The 14,232-nt window shown below is 32.1% G+C and overlaps 1 protein-coding gene across 3 annotated transcripts in view; it reads right to left on the bottom strand.

Moving 5' to 3' along the window:
* The window catches only part of sws (patatin like phospholipase domain containing sws), a 73,076-nt gene that overhangs the window by 54,449 nt on the left and 4,395 nt on the right, over positions 1-14,232 (bottom strand). For 2 of the 3 annotated variants that reach the window (XM_088271750.1, XM_088271752.1), the window contains exon 1: positions 2,238-2,483. The exons of the other annotated variant lie outside the window; for it this stretch is intronic. The gene's annotated coding sequence lies outside the window, so the exon portion shown is untranslated. Of the gene's footprint in view, positions 1-2,237; positions 2,484-14,232 lie in introns of those variants that run through there. 3 annotated transcript variants of the gene reach the window in all.

Here is a 14,232-nt window from a genome sequence, read left to right as displayed (position 1 = left end):
TTAATTATCTTATTTGCACACATGACGCATGCGCGCAGGTAGGTACCTCTCTGTCCGATTATGAATTATTCTGCCCGAAGCCAGCGCGAGTTTAAATTGGGTAGGTACTTTTGCGGCTCGTATCAGAACGCCGATCTGTCTGGCGCGTACAGTAAGCCGGAACAGGGGTTCAGAAAATGCATTGTTTATTTTTAAATCGTTTTATTTTAACGTTTAAAAAAAATTTGTGTTTTTATTGTTTACATATTTCAATTTTGTACTATTTCTGTGAGACTAAGCGGCTCATTATTAGAAATAGGTATCAAATTGTGGTAGAGTGGGTTCGAACCGAGAAACTTTTACTCAAGTGTTCGTGACACTAACCACAGGACCACAAACCGAAGCAATTGATTATATAAATATTTATTTTTAAATTATTTTATTTTAACGTTTATTATTCATCAGCCAACAAATTTATACAAAGAATCGCAGACAATCTGCGCTATTGTTATTGTAATCGGTAAAGATATGAGAAAGATTCTTGCCATTTCGACATTAACTATTTTATAAAATTTAAATTAAAGCACTTGTTTTTAAAGTGGTAACAAACAAGTATTTTAAATAAAATTTCATCATGTCTTACCACAAAGAGAATGCCCAAAAAATAAATATGTATTTTACATATTAAATGTTAAAATCAAACACTGATTTTTAGAGTCCACTAAATTGTATTTAATTATTAAAAAAACTTAAAAATCAAAATTGTGACAACTGTTTCACCTTGTTATGGCATTTTCAAACTTCTGCCAGTAGTTTGAAAATGCCACAACAAGTCGAACGAACAGCAAAAAATATTTAAAAGTTTTTTTTTTAAATAATAAAATACAACTTAGATTCTAAAAATCGGTGCTTGATTCTAACATTAAACATATAAATTAAAATGGAGTTGTACAAATCAAACGCAAAATCTTTAAATACATTAACTAACTAACTAATCATCACGCAACTTCCTGGCACGGAAAGAGAGAGATAATAGAACGCCATACAACTCTTTGTCTTTGCATACATTATTCACCTCTTCCACATTCATCCACCTCTTCCACCCGTCGAGTATTTCATATTTGATTTTGTTTATACGTAAAAAACAGGATATTGCAACACGATGACAAGTGGCATTTTACGAAAAATTAATGTTTATTTTTAAAAATGTTACTTTCTAACAGTCCTGTAGCGAGTGCATGTAGCAGACAAAAGAACAGCTTTTTTCGTCTAACGATTTTCCATCTAAATAATATTATAATCCTTATATAACAAAGTATTATATATACCGTGACCTATTTGAATGCATTCAAATGGAGAATATGTTATAAAAGAGTATTCAATACAAGGCTAAAATACTTTAACTAACCAACCATCACGTCACTTTTCCAAAGGGGTAGGCAGAGAGAATAGAACGCCACACCAATCTGTCTCTGCAAACAATCTACGAATCTTCCACATCCATGCATCTCTTCATACATACTTGCGGATTATTTCGTCTCCTGACCTGACCACGTAAAAAAAAGAAAAATCTTTGAAAAACACACTATTTCTCTCTTATAAATGCATATAAAAATAAAATATCATTAAAGTTTCGAAAACTATTCGCTTTTACATTGATAGACTCTGGTCTTATATTTATATTTAAATCAACACAAAGTAAATGCCGAACCAAAAAATAAGATAACATGTGTTAATCCAAAACAGTACTCTTCGTAATACCACTTCGATTCCAATGCGTTTGTTAAACGCTACGCGAAAAATACTTGAATACCACACTATTTCTCTAAATAGTTATAAATGCATTTAAAAATGACATATTGTTAAAGTTTCGAAAACTATTCGCATTTACATAGATAGTTTTAAAAAATGATATTATATTGTATTTATATTTAAATCAACACAAAGTAAATGCCGAATCAAAAAATACGATAACACTGTGTTAATCCAAAACAGTTCTCTTCATAATACCACTTAGATTCTTATACGTTTGTAAAACACTACACGAAAAATACTTGAATACCAAACTATTTCTCTAAATAATTATAAATGCATATAAAAATGACATATTTTTAAAGTTTCGAAAACTATTCGTATTAACATTAACAGACTCAAAAGTGATCTTTTATTGTTTTTATATTAAAATCAACACAAAGTAAATGCCGAAACAAAAAATAAGATAACACTGTGTTAATCCAAAACAGCACTCTTCATAATACCACTTAGATTCTTGTACGTTTGTAAAACGCTACACGAAAAATCCTTGAAAAGTACGTTTTTTTATCTTATTAATACGAGTAAATAATATACGTAAAAGATCGGTATTGATCGGTTTTAATTTTAATTTCTCACAGACAGCACAACGCAAAGGCCGTCGCACGAAGTGCGGTGCTGGTTCGCGACTGACGAGTGTCGAGTGACGATGACAGAGGATTCAGCGCTGGCGACCAGCTGACGTAGTACTGGACTGGTTTACGCGGTGAATAGATTCGCATTGTAAGGTTTGAATGTGTAGGATTTCGCGATAATGCCGCCAAGACGCGGCCCAAGCATGTATTGCAAAGGCTAAAAAAACTGACCAGGGGTGCAGTAACTTAAACATTCCAGCTTAAGTTTTTTTATTTCATTTTTTTATTTTAATAACTGACGTTTCTTATGTATGTGATTATAGTCTGGATTCGGACCTCACATACAAATGAAAGAGTTTCTGCTTAATTAAAACCTTCTTTTCATCTCACCAATAGATGTCTCTAGTGAAGTTCTAGTGATTCAAAAACATATACATACTTCTACATCTCAATGTCAAAAAATATTATTTTTTATTATTATTTTATTTGGAAACTAAACAGCTGTACGTAAAAAAAAAGTTAGATTGACAATGATAAAAGACATTTTATTTATTGTTTTGGCATTCACTTTGTGGTAAGACATGATGAAATTGTAAAAGAAAAAGACTTGTTTTTTACCACTTGAGTTTATTTTATTACAACGACTAGTTTCGGAAGCTATGCTTCCATCCTCAGGTCTAAATGTAAGCTAGATGTTTATATTTAGACCTGAAGATGGAAGCATAGCTTTTTTTCTTCGTGACGAATTGTCAAATACATGAGAAGATTGAAATACGCAAAATGCGACCGAATTAGTACACTAATTGGCGTGATTAGCTTTGAATGGTCGAATCCAAAAACCTAATTGATCAATGACTTCTTTAGAAGAAGTCACACTAAGGACGGGAAAAGTATTTCTACCCATTCGGTCGATTGATGCTTAAGGCCCGGTATTCGTTACGTCGCAACCTTATTTTCTTTAAACCCAGGTAACATTTGAGATCATTGTATTTTTTCTTTCAAATCCCGTTTTTGTATTGAAAAAATAAGTTTTTCTTCGAAATAAATATGTGGTTTAAAAAAGAAAATAGTTATTAAAAGGTAGGGAGTTCAAAAAATACATAAAAATATTTTTTTCAATACAAATACTGAAAAACAAAAACAAAAAATCCAATATGTATTCTAAATAAGACCTGACGTCCAGCTCTTAGAATTGCCGGAAGCTAACTGATTTTTTTATTGCGAGTACGGACTTATGTTTTAATGTCAAATTCAAGAAGATTGAAATACGGAAAATGCGACAAAATTTGTGCACTAATTGGCGTGATTGGCTTTTAATGATTCAATCCGGACCAATTTTACACCAAAACTGGGGTGTATTGTCTTCACAACTGTGTATTACTGTAGTCTTTTAGTTCCATTCACAGTATAGACCCCTGCAGATCCTTTGATGCGTTACCGAAAACATCTCGGGCACCATTTGCTCGCCACCCCTGGAGTACGTATAGCGATGAGTAATTTGACAACCCATTGAATAATAAATGGGACTTGGTACAGTTCCTTTGTGACATATATTACACGTGTCGAGGGTTCGGTCAACTCCGAAAGGGTCCGTTCAAATTCTATGTGGCCTTGATTAAAAAAAAATCATTTAAGGGGGTAACAACGAAACACAGAATTCAATCAACGGACGACCGCCGGAGATGAAGCACGTCTTCTCACGCCGGATTTAATGATAAAATATCCAATATATAACGTATACTTATTGGATAATTTTTTTTTAGAATACATGTATATAGAAAGAAAAAAAAATACACACATATACACATATATATATATATATATATATATATATATATATATATATATATATATATATATATATATATATATATATATATATATATATATATATATATATATATATATATATATATATATATATATATATATATATATATATATATATATATATATATATATATATATATATATATATATTGACATTTTAGAAAATTAAGTTCTGACTACGAAAAGTGGTATTTACCAAGTAAAATTTAAAAAAATAGATACCTACTGTGCATCTTTTAAAAATTATACAATATAGATTTTTGAAGATAAGCAGAATAGCGGACGTTACACAAGTGTATAATGTGATCACTTAACCCAGCCAAATGCCAGGTCGTAAGCCTTGGAATCCTCAGACTTTCGTATAAAAACGATGTTTCGTCTCAAGTTGAAACACCTATAATATTAATATATCGTGAAAATAAACAGGATAATGCGCAGTTTTCTTGTTTAATTTTTTTCTGTGATACATTAGTAAAAATCCTTTTATCTAAGTATTTCCAATATAAAAATATGTTTTTGCAGTCAAAACATAACAAAGAAAATTAACTAAGCAAAAAAACAAAATTGACCATATTAACCCGTAAGCTGCGGATCGCATCTATTGTCGTTTTTTATAGAAGTACCATTGACTGCGGATCGCATGCATAGTCGTTTTTCAACTTTACGTACTTATATCAACACCTATGTATAATTTTTTGCACTTAAATTTGGTTCGAGGCATGGATAAATTAGTTCTCTTTGATTTATTGTCATAAAATATCAAAATTATTTTAATTTAGTGTCAACTTTATCGTGAATACTTCCGGTCGGCTCGTGCTCCGCAGATACGACAGCCGCGTCTTCTATACAGCCGCCATACTTTAGGCCGCGAGTCCGTAAATGTTAATATTTTTGTGTAAATACACCATAAAAACATAATAAGTAAAGTGCATTGTGTACTGTGAACATCTATGATGGATATCCGAAAGTTTCACTACAAAAAATAGGCAAAAATATGCTTTTTTTGTCAAAAATATTGCAATGTAAAATAATCCAGCACGGGACGGAAAGTTTGACACTCGAAATCGAGCAGCTTAGAGGTTAATTGTACAATATAAAGCATATTGTACAATTTATATAAGATAACATAGATAATGTTAATCTCCTATACATACTCATATTATCACAATTGAATATAATCCTTTAAAACTTTAAACCAAAAAAGAGAATGACCTCTTATGCTTAAAGAGGAACTCTTTTGCTTTTTTGTTAGTGACATCTTATACATTATATAAAATATTACTGGGGAACATATTCTCGTCCGCCTCCGTAGTGTAATGGTCAGCACGCTCGGATACCGTTCTGGAGGTCCCGGGTTCGATTCCCAGGGGGGGTCAAATAAATATAAGTGATTTTTTTCACTCTAATATTTATTCGATACTACCCTGGACTGGTACCTGAAGCGGAAGGCTGATCACCTTTCCTTCGTGTGTTAACGATCAAGATAACACTGTGTTTATAATGCAGTGCCCTATGCACCATTGGGGTGCGGAAAAATGGTTTGAATGAAAATGAAACATATTTTTATGCGGTCCGAGGGAGTCTGTATATCGTAGTCATACAGGAGAAAGTGACGAAGTGCATTTATTACAAAAACTTGATCATTGACTATTTGATATCTTACTAGCTTAATATTGCCCTGAAAAATTCCAAAGGATTTTAAACATGGAGATTTAATATATTGACTTGTAAAAAATAACTAACTGCATTGGTGTTTTTTTTCTTGCCGAGCAAAAGTGACTAAAATGGCCCTCCTGAACATTTTACGTTTTGTTAGTTGGTCACTTTCTCCTGTACGACTACGATATGTTTGTACATAGTGTTCGTTTAGTTATTTTTTTTAAATTTCCGTCTTTTATATTATTAATTTCTAAAGGGAGGCTATTGAATTTTTTATTCCTAAGTTATGTAATTTTGTTGGCACTATAAATATAACATAGTACTATGAAAATAATATTAGAGGTTTAAAAAATATAAAGTTAGTAGAAAAATACGTAATAACATAATATTTTGTGACGTGCATGACGAGAAAAACTGATAGTACATATGTAGTAATCTTTTGCAGATTTAATATGATTATAATAATATAACATAACAAGATAAGAAGGTTATTTGTTATTATTACATTGAGAAAGGGGTTGCCAACTGAAATATTCCTTTATTTTTGGCGGGTCGACGGGTAGATGCAAATCTTTGTCGTTAGGGACAACATGAAAAGAGAATTAATCAAAGTCCTGGTGTAATTATTTTATTGTAAAACCTTTATACTGTAAATTGTTATTGTATCTATTATATGTAATGTATATAATTTAATAATTAAAAAAAAATATATTATAATGTATTAACATGTAATTATTTCGGCTCAATACAGGCTATGCCTAAAGAGCCGTAATACATATGTAGAATTAAAAAATGTATCTTTGTAAAATAAATAAAAAGAAAAAGAAATTGACTGTATTACACTCATTATTTGTATTGCTTATGGTGTACAAACAATGCTTAAAATATTTATTAAGACCATACTCGCCAAAATAATTTTAGTTATCTTCCGGCAATGCATAGAACCGGACGTCAGGTCGCGCCCAATTTTTTCAGAATACATACTGATTTTTTTTCTTTTTTAGAATATGTATTGGAAAAATATTTCTATAATTTTTTTCAACTCCTTTCATTTCAATATTTTTAGTGTCCAAATACTTTTTCGCAAATCTGGGTTATCTCCAATTATAGGAATTATTATTCATATTATTTTTTGACATCTTAACATAGATGAAGAATAATATGGAAGTCCGTAAATTCCCAGACTTCCATAATCTTCCTTACCTTTCAATATTTCTTTTCTTTTCAAAACCACGTATTTATATCGAAGAAAAATTTTTTTTTTCAATACAAAAACGGTGTTTAAAAAAAACAATAACGTCAAATGTTACCTGGGTTTAAAGAAAATAAAGTTGCTATTTACCGAATACTGGGCCTTAAGAAATAGTGGTATTTACCAAGTAAAACTTAAATTAAAAATGAAAAGAAACTCGTACGAGTATAACCACAAAGTGACGATCGAATCAATTATTAATTTAAGTATTAATTTTTCAATCAAACACAGATTTTTTTTAATGTACTAAATTGTATTTTATTAAAAGAAAACGCATAAAAATTAATATTGTGATAATTGTTTCGCCTAGTTATGGCATTATCAAACAAATATTTACCTGTCGATTTATGTATTAATTTTAAAATCAAACACAGATTTTTCGAGTCTTCTAAGTTGTATTTTATTAAAAAACAAATTTATTAATTGATTCGACAGTTAAACATTCGTTTGAAAATGCCATAACTAGGCGAAAAAATTGTCACAATATTAATTTTTATGTGTTTTTTATAAGATTCAACTTCTTAGTACACTAAAAAATCTGTGTTTGATTTAAAAATCAATACATAAATTACAATGGAGTTCTACAAATTAAACGCATCAATAAATCAATTGATAATCTTTTTTTAGTTGAGAAGGCCTGTACGAAGTTTAACATGCTTTTTATCTCGGCAAAGTACGGAGGGAAAAAACATATAGTTTTATCATCTGTGTTACGAGGTCACGTTGTTATCAAATGGAGATTGCAGATTATATTCTAAAATTATATAAACATTCCTTGTGACGTTTATCAGCGCGTACGTTGCAATAGCAAATTTGCGACTGAAACGTAAAACGCTCTCCTTATCATTCATCGTTAAATTTGTGTAGTACTAGTAATACACCGAATTATAATAATTTTACAATATTTTGAGTGTGTCCAAATACTTGTTCATAAATCTGGATTATCTCCAATTAAAGGAGTTAATTTTCATATTATTTTTTGACATCTCATCAAAGATGAAGAAGAATATGGAAGTCTGGGCATTTACGGGGCAGACGACCGTCATAGGCTGGTTTAAGTGATCACCTCACTCACTGATATAAGAGTTTCTGCTCAATAAAAAGCTTCTTTTCAACTCACCAATAGATGTTTTTGGTGAAGTTCTAGTGATTCAAGAACAATGTTTCTGAATTGGTTCATATATATAGAACTTCCAAGAATTTGAGTAGTGTGGTCGAATGTGGTATGTGTGTATAAAGTGATCACTCAAACCAGCCTATGACAGTCGTTAGCCCCGTAAATGCCCAGACTTCCATATTTTTCATCTTTGGTGAGGTGTCAAAAAATAACATGAAAATAATTTTACATTTTTTTTTGTCTTCTCTACATAGATGTAAAGGAGTATGGAAGTCTGGGCATTTACCGGGCTTACGGCTGGTAGTATTTTACGAAATGGTGCTCTTCTTCAAACCCTTATCCGCACCCCAATGGTGCATAGGGCACTGCATCATATAAACGCAGTGTTATCTTGATCTATATAACACATGAAGAAAAGGTGATCAGCCTCGCGCTTCAGGTACCAGTCCAGGGTAATATTGAATAAATATTAGAGTGAAAAAAATTAGATTTATATAAATTTATAAACATTATCCAAATTTATTATTACTATTATTGTGAGGGTCGTAAGCCAGATTTCTATAGTCTTCTTCATCTATGTTGAGATGTAAAAAATAACTCCTTATTGGAGATAATCCAGATTTGTGAGCGAGTATTTGGACACAATCAAAATGTGGTAAAATGTAACCAGTTACTCGCTAGGCACATTTCTATATTAGAGTTTTTATATTAAACATAAAAAGAAGTGAAAATAACAGCGTATAAGTGTTTTTGTTAGACTAAAAGTTCATCCGCCTCCGTAGTGTAATGGTCAGCACGCTCGACTACCGTTCTGGAGGTCCCGGGTTCGATTCCCAGGGGGGGTCAAATAAATATAAGTGATTTTTTCACTGTAATATTTATTCAATATTACCCTGGACTGGTACCTGAAGCGGAGGGCTGATCACATTTCCTTTATGTGTAAACGATCAAGATAACACTGTGTTTATATGAAACAGTGCCCTATGCACCATTGGGGTGCGGATAAGGGTTTTATTATTATTAAAAGTTCAAGGTGATAATTTGTCAATACGGTACATCAAATCGTTATTAGAAGATACCATCAGAAACTAAGTAATTCCGATAAACGTTTAGGTCGTTACAATATGTATTATGACGTACTTACGCAAAAAAAACAATCGAATTGTTTTACACACGAAAAGGAATAATTATGATTAAAATCATTTATCATATTTTTAAATATACTAAATATTTTTCAAATGGAGAAAAAACATTCAGGTTTTACCTTAAAAGATCTCGGCTGTCCAAACTTAAAACACAGTAAGGGACATTTTTTTGTAGTACGTTTTTTTGCATTTTTGGACTAAGTAGAATCTACTTAGTCCAAAAATGCAAAAAAAACGTACAACAAAAAAAATGTCCCTTACTGTGTTTTGAGTTTGGACAGCCGATCTGTTGCACAGTAAAAAGTTCAATAAGTGGCTTGATATTTGTTTTTAATACATTTTATTATATTTTTAAACTTTAAAAACAGTCTCCTGAAAAATCAAGTTTTTTGATTTATGACATTGTTGAAAGGAGTGAGCGATATGTCATGAGTCAAGAATTTTCGCAAAGCCAGAGTGGTGTGACGTTCTATCCTCTCTGTCTACCCTCGCTGGAAAACGGCGTGATGTTGATTAGTGAGTTGGTTAGATGGGCATCCTTGGATTTGAAACAAATTGCGAAAACCTTCCATATACACCGGTAAGCGCAATATCAATGCTTCGATTAAACGCAGAATTTGCAGTCGAGTCGCAAACTGGTATCTTTTTAGGTCAATTTTACTGATATTTTTTTACGTATGTATTCAAAACTTAGAAAAAGTAAAAGTAAGGCGACGCTGTAGCTGCAACAGTTCAGTAAATTGAAGAACTTATTTATCTATAGGTGTCTCAACTCGAGATGAAACATCTATCTAAGAATATATAATTTTTTGACATCAACATAGACGAAGAGGAATATAAAAGTCTGGGCATTTACGGGGCTTACGACCGTCATAGGCCGGTTTTAATGCATCACTTTACACACGTGTAAAATTCTTGGAGTAACATATCGCTCACTCCTTTCAAGAACGTCATAAATCAAAAAACGTAATTTTTCAGGAGAACGTTTTTAAAGAATAAAAATATAGTACATTTTATTAAAAATAATAATTTTATTGAACTTTTAGTTAAAAGTTTTGTTGCACAGTTGTGCAACAGATCTTTTTAGGTAAAACCTGAATGTTTTTTCTCAAAAATATTTAACATATTTAAAAAAAGAATTAAACAAAACCTTTTATTTAAAATGCAAAAACAGCACTTTCTACCCTGTAGCGGGTAAATATTAAGTTAAAAATATGCCTCTTTTGCTGGGATATAGTACATTTTCTGGGCATTCCGAAAACATGCATAACTGAAAATTGACATTTTTTTATTTATGACGTTCTTTAAAGGAGTGAGCGATATATGGAGTCTTGAATTTTATACCTTATGTAGCATAGTTTAATTTCACTTTTAATTTTTACTTCCAATTTTTATTTTTATTTTTCTTACTTCATTACTTTTAATTGTTATTACCATTTTTTTACAGCCAAATTTCTATTCTGTATATATGTGTTTAACCTCACCTTTATTGTTTCTGTAAGCTTGTTGTGTTCTCATCTAATTGATGAAAAACATTCAAACAATTTGTATAGCACTGTAATTCATTTATTGTAATATGTTTTTCATTGTTTGTGAACCATGAATAAATAAAATAAAAATAAAAAATTAAATTCACCAATTCTACCCACGAGTGACAACCACACTGCTCAACTTCTTGGAACTTCTATATGTATTGTTTAACTACCCTACTCTCGGGTTAATTCTGCACATTTTTTTTCTACAGAATTATGAAAACAATGTTTGTTGTATTTATATCTGATTTTATTGCCATAATAGGTGCTTTTAGGACGGAACTAATGTACTTTTTCGTTGGCGTGTTCCCTTTCTGTCTCGCAAAATATTTTTGGCACAGGGTTAGCGCAATGCTACGGAAAAAAGACGCGTATCACGTACGCTGTATATGTAGGGCGGTTAAATTCGAAGCATAATGCTTGAATTCACTATAATTTCATTAGAGACATCTATTGGTGAGATGAAATAAGCTTTTTACTGAACAAAATCTCTTTCATTTGTATGTGAGGTCTAACCCAAAGGAATAACCCGCAAAGACCATTTTAGATGCTTGTCTGCAGGTAGGATAGTAAGGATAGAGAAGGTAAATGTGAAAAATACATATTAAAAACTAGATCAATTGAAAATAAATATTTCTTTAATTTATATTGCAATTGGCGGGAATCGAACCCGCAACTCCAGTTTCGCAGTCGAGCGTCTACCCACCACGCCTGTCATTGTAACTTGTAATTACGTGTATGATGAAATAAAATAAATGAATAAATGGCAGACTTATTGCAACAAAGTCGCATATTACACATTGTTATCTTTCTCGTGAAAACATACCCAACATATGTGAGTATTTCTGCACGTGCCAATTCACCGAGTATGAAAATGGGAGAGGAAATAACGCGGCTGACCTTGGTGGACCAACTAACTCATACGTATGGAATAACTATCACAAACACACACATAAACACACACCTTCGCTTCAAAACAGAATAATATTAGACACATAAAGTATATATTTTGTATATTAAAAGCATTGTTGACTTTGTGGTATGGTAATATAACACGCTCCTTATCATTCATCATTTACTTTGTGTAATACCACTTTAAAGGTATAATAATATAGAAAAAATGAGAGAAGAACTAACCTGGTTATCTATAAAAAAAGATATTAAAATTTTATATTCTGATCTTTATGCATAAATTTTTAACGATAAATTACCAAAATATTTTAAGGATAAAATAGTTTTAAACAAAAATTGTCATGAACATATTACTAGAAATAAAGATAAAATAAGACTGCCCTTTTTGAAAAAAACCGAGTCGCAAAATTGTTTAATGTATAAGGGTTAGAAAATGTATGATGAGATGCCTGAATGTATGAAGAATGAAAAGAGTCTGAAAGAATTATATAAAGGGTCCGCCAAATAACTTTTTTTTTTCAAAAACAGGGCGCAAAACATCGAGTGTAGCTTCGGCTGTGTGGCACGTAGCGCCGTCCTGTTGAAACCAAATGTTGCCAATATCCTCCTCTTCAATTTTTGTGAACAAAAATCCGTTCAACATGGCCCGATAACGATCGCCATTGACTGTAACGGCCACTCCTTGCTCATTTTCAAAGAAAAATGGCCCAATTATGCCTCTGGACCAAAATCCGCACCAAACAGTGACTCGTTTTGGGTGTACCGGCTTTTCAATGTATGCGTGCGGGTTTTCTGTGCCCCAAATACGACAATTTTGCTTGTTTACATACCCGCCAAGATCAAAATGAGCTTCATCCGAAAAGATGATTTTTTTGGCAAAATCGGCATCTTCTGTAAGTCGATCGCAGGCCCACTCAGCGAAGCGAAAACGCATTGGATGGTCAGTTGGCTTCAACTCCTGAACCAATTGGACTTTGTATGGCGTCATACCAAGGTCTTTATGCAAAATTCGTCTCAATGATGTCTCCGAAATGTTCAATTGTTGAGAACGACGGTGAATTGATGTTGATGGCGCTTCACGCACACTTTCTGCCACAACATCGATATTCTCGGGTGTACGCACTGTTTTTGGCTTTTCACGCTTTGGTTTATCGATGAGGATGCCAGTTTCTTTCACTTTTTTCACAAGATAACGAACATACGGAGCTGACGGTGCTTCTCTTCTTCCAAAAACCGTACGCAATTTTCGCACACATTCTGCAACATTACCATGATTTTCAAAGTAATGTCGCAATATTTCCCAGCGTTGTTCAAGCGTATACACAACCATATTCGCTCAGCGGAAGGATAAAACTAATTATCTGTCAAATCAGACATGAGCTAAGTGTTACCATTCACGAAATAAGCACTAGTTGAAAAAAAAAACTTTAGATGGCGGACCCTATAGATGATGTAAATTAAGTGTAAATAATAGTTTATATTAGTTGTAATATAAGCTAACTTAAAAAATAAATCAAATAAAGTACAGATTTATATAATGTATCGTTATCCACCTTGAAGTCTGTACATTCTGATTTTTTCCAGATTACAAATGATAAATTTAAACGTTACGTTTCACTCTCTCGCTGCTCATGGTAGTGATCATTTTTATTGGTGTATTCTTTATTGTTATTGTACATATTTTTGTTAATATTGGTAAAGGCACTAGCCGTAAATATATTTTTTTAAATTATAATAATAACAAGTGATACGAGTATATCGACGCTCGAAACGATCAAAAGCTAAAATTTTCTTATAATTTTCGGAGATGATTATTTAATTTTTTTGTTTTGCGTATTATTAAAAAAAAACCTTTATATATGGGCGAAGACTGACCGGAGCATTTCGTCGTAACGTAACACGTTACGGTGCGAGCATTCAGGCAGTCAGTACACCGAGCAGAGCGTTCCATCCATAGTTTCGGATGCTCGCTGATGCTCGCCGCGAGCGATGTTACGACGTTACGTTACGACGAAATGCTCCGGTCAGTCTTTACCTTATAAGAAATTGTAATGAGAAATAAAATAAAAACATATTTTATTATCAATTTACTATAATAAGTAAATTTTTAGGGTCCCTCTCCAAGCACAACAGCTTAGTCTCTTTTTTGGAAAACTCAACGTAACTAGTATATATTTTATATGTACATTTCACTGGTTGAATGCTAAAAAGGGCCACAACGCAAAAAATAAACTCTTTATTCCAAAAATCGTATCTAAATCGTCAACACTTTCATATTCGAAAGACACCCATGATTGAAATGGACATTTCTAACGCTAGAATCGTGGGTGTCTTTTATACGTGAGCGGGAGAACAGAACGAGGACGTCCGAAAAAGACTTGGCACGATCGTATCAATCAGAACCTAAGATCTGGTGGTG

The sequence above is a fragment of the Brachycentrus maculatus genome, unplaced genomic scaffold (assembly GCF_059751285.1).
Source record: "Brachycentrus maculatus isolate JH-2025_06_01 unplaced genomic scaffold, ASM5975128v1 h1tg000459l, whole genome shotgun sequence".
Taxonomy (NCBI): Eukaryota; Metazoa; Arthropoda; class Insecta; order Trichoptera; family Brachycentridae; genus Brachycentrus; species Brachycentrus maculatus.
Note: the sequence above shows the minus strand (reverse complement) of the source record. Positions and strands in the feature narration are given on the sequence as shown.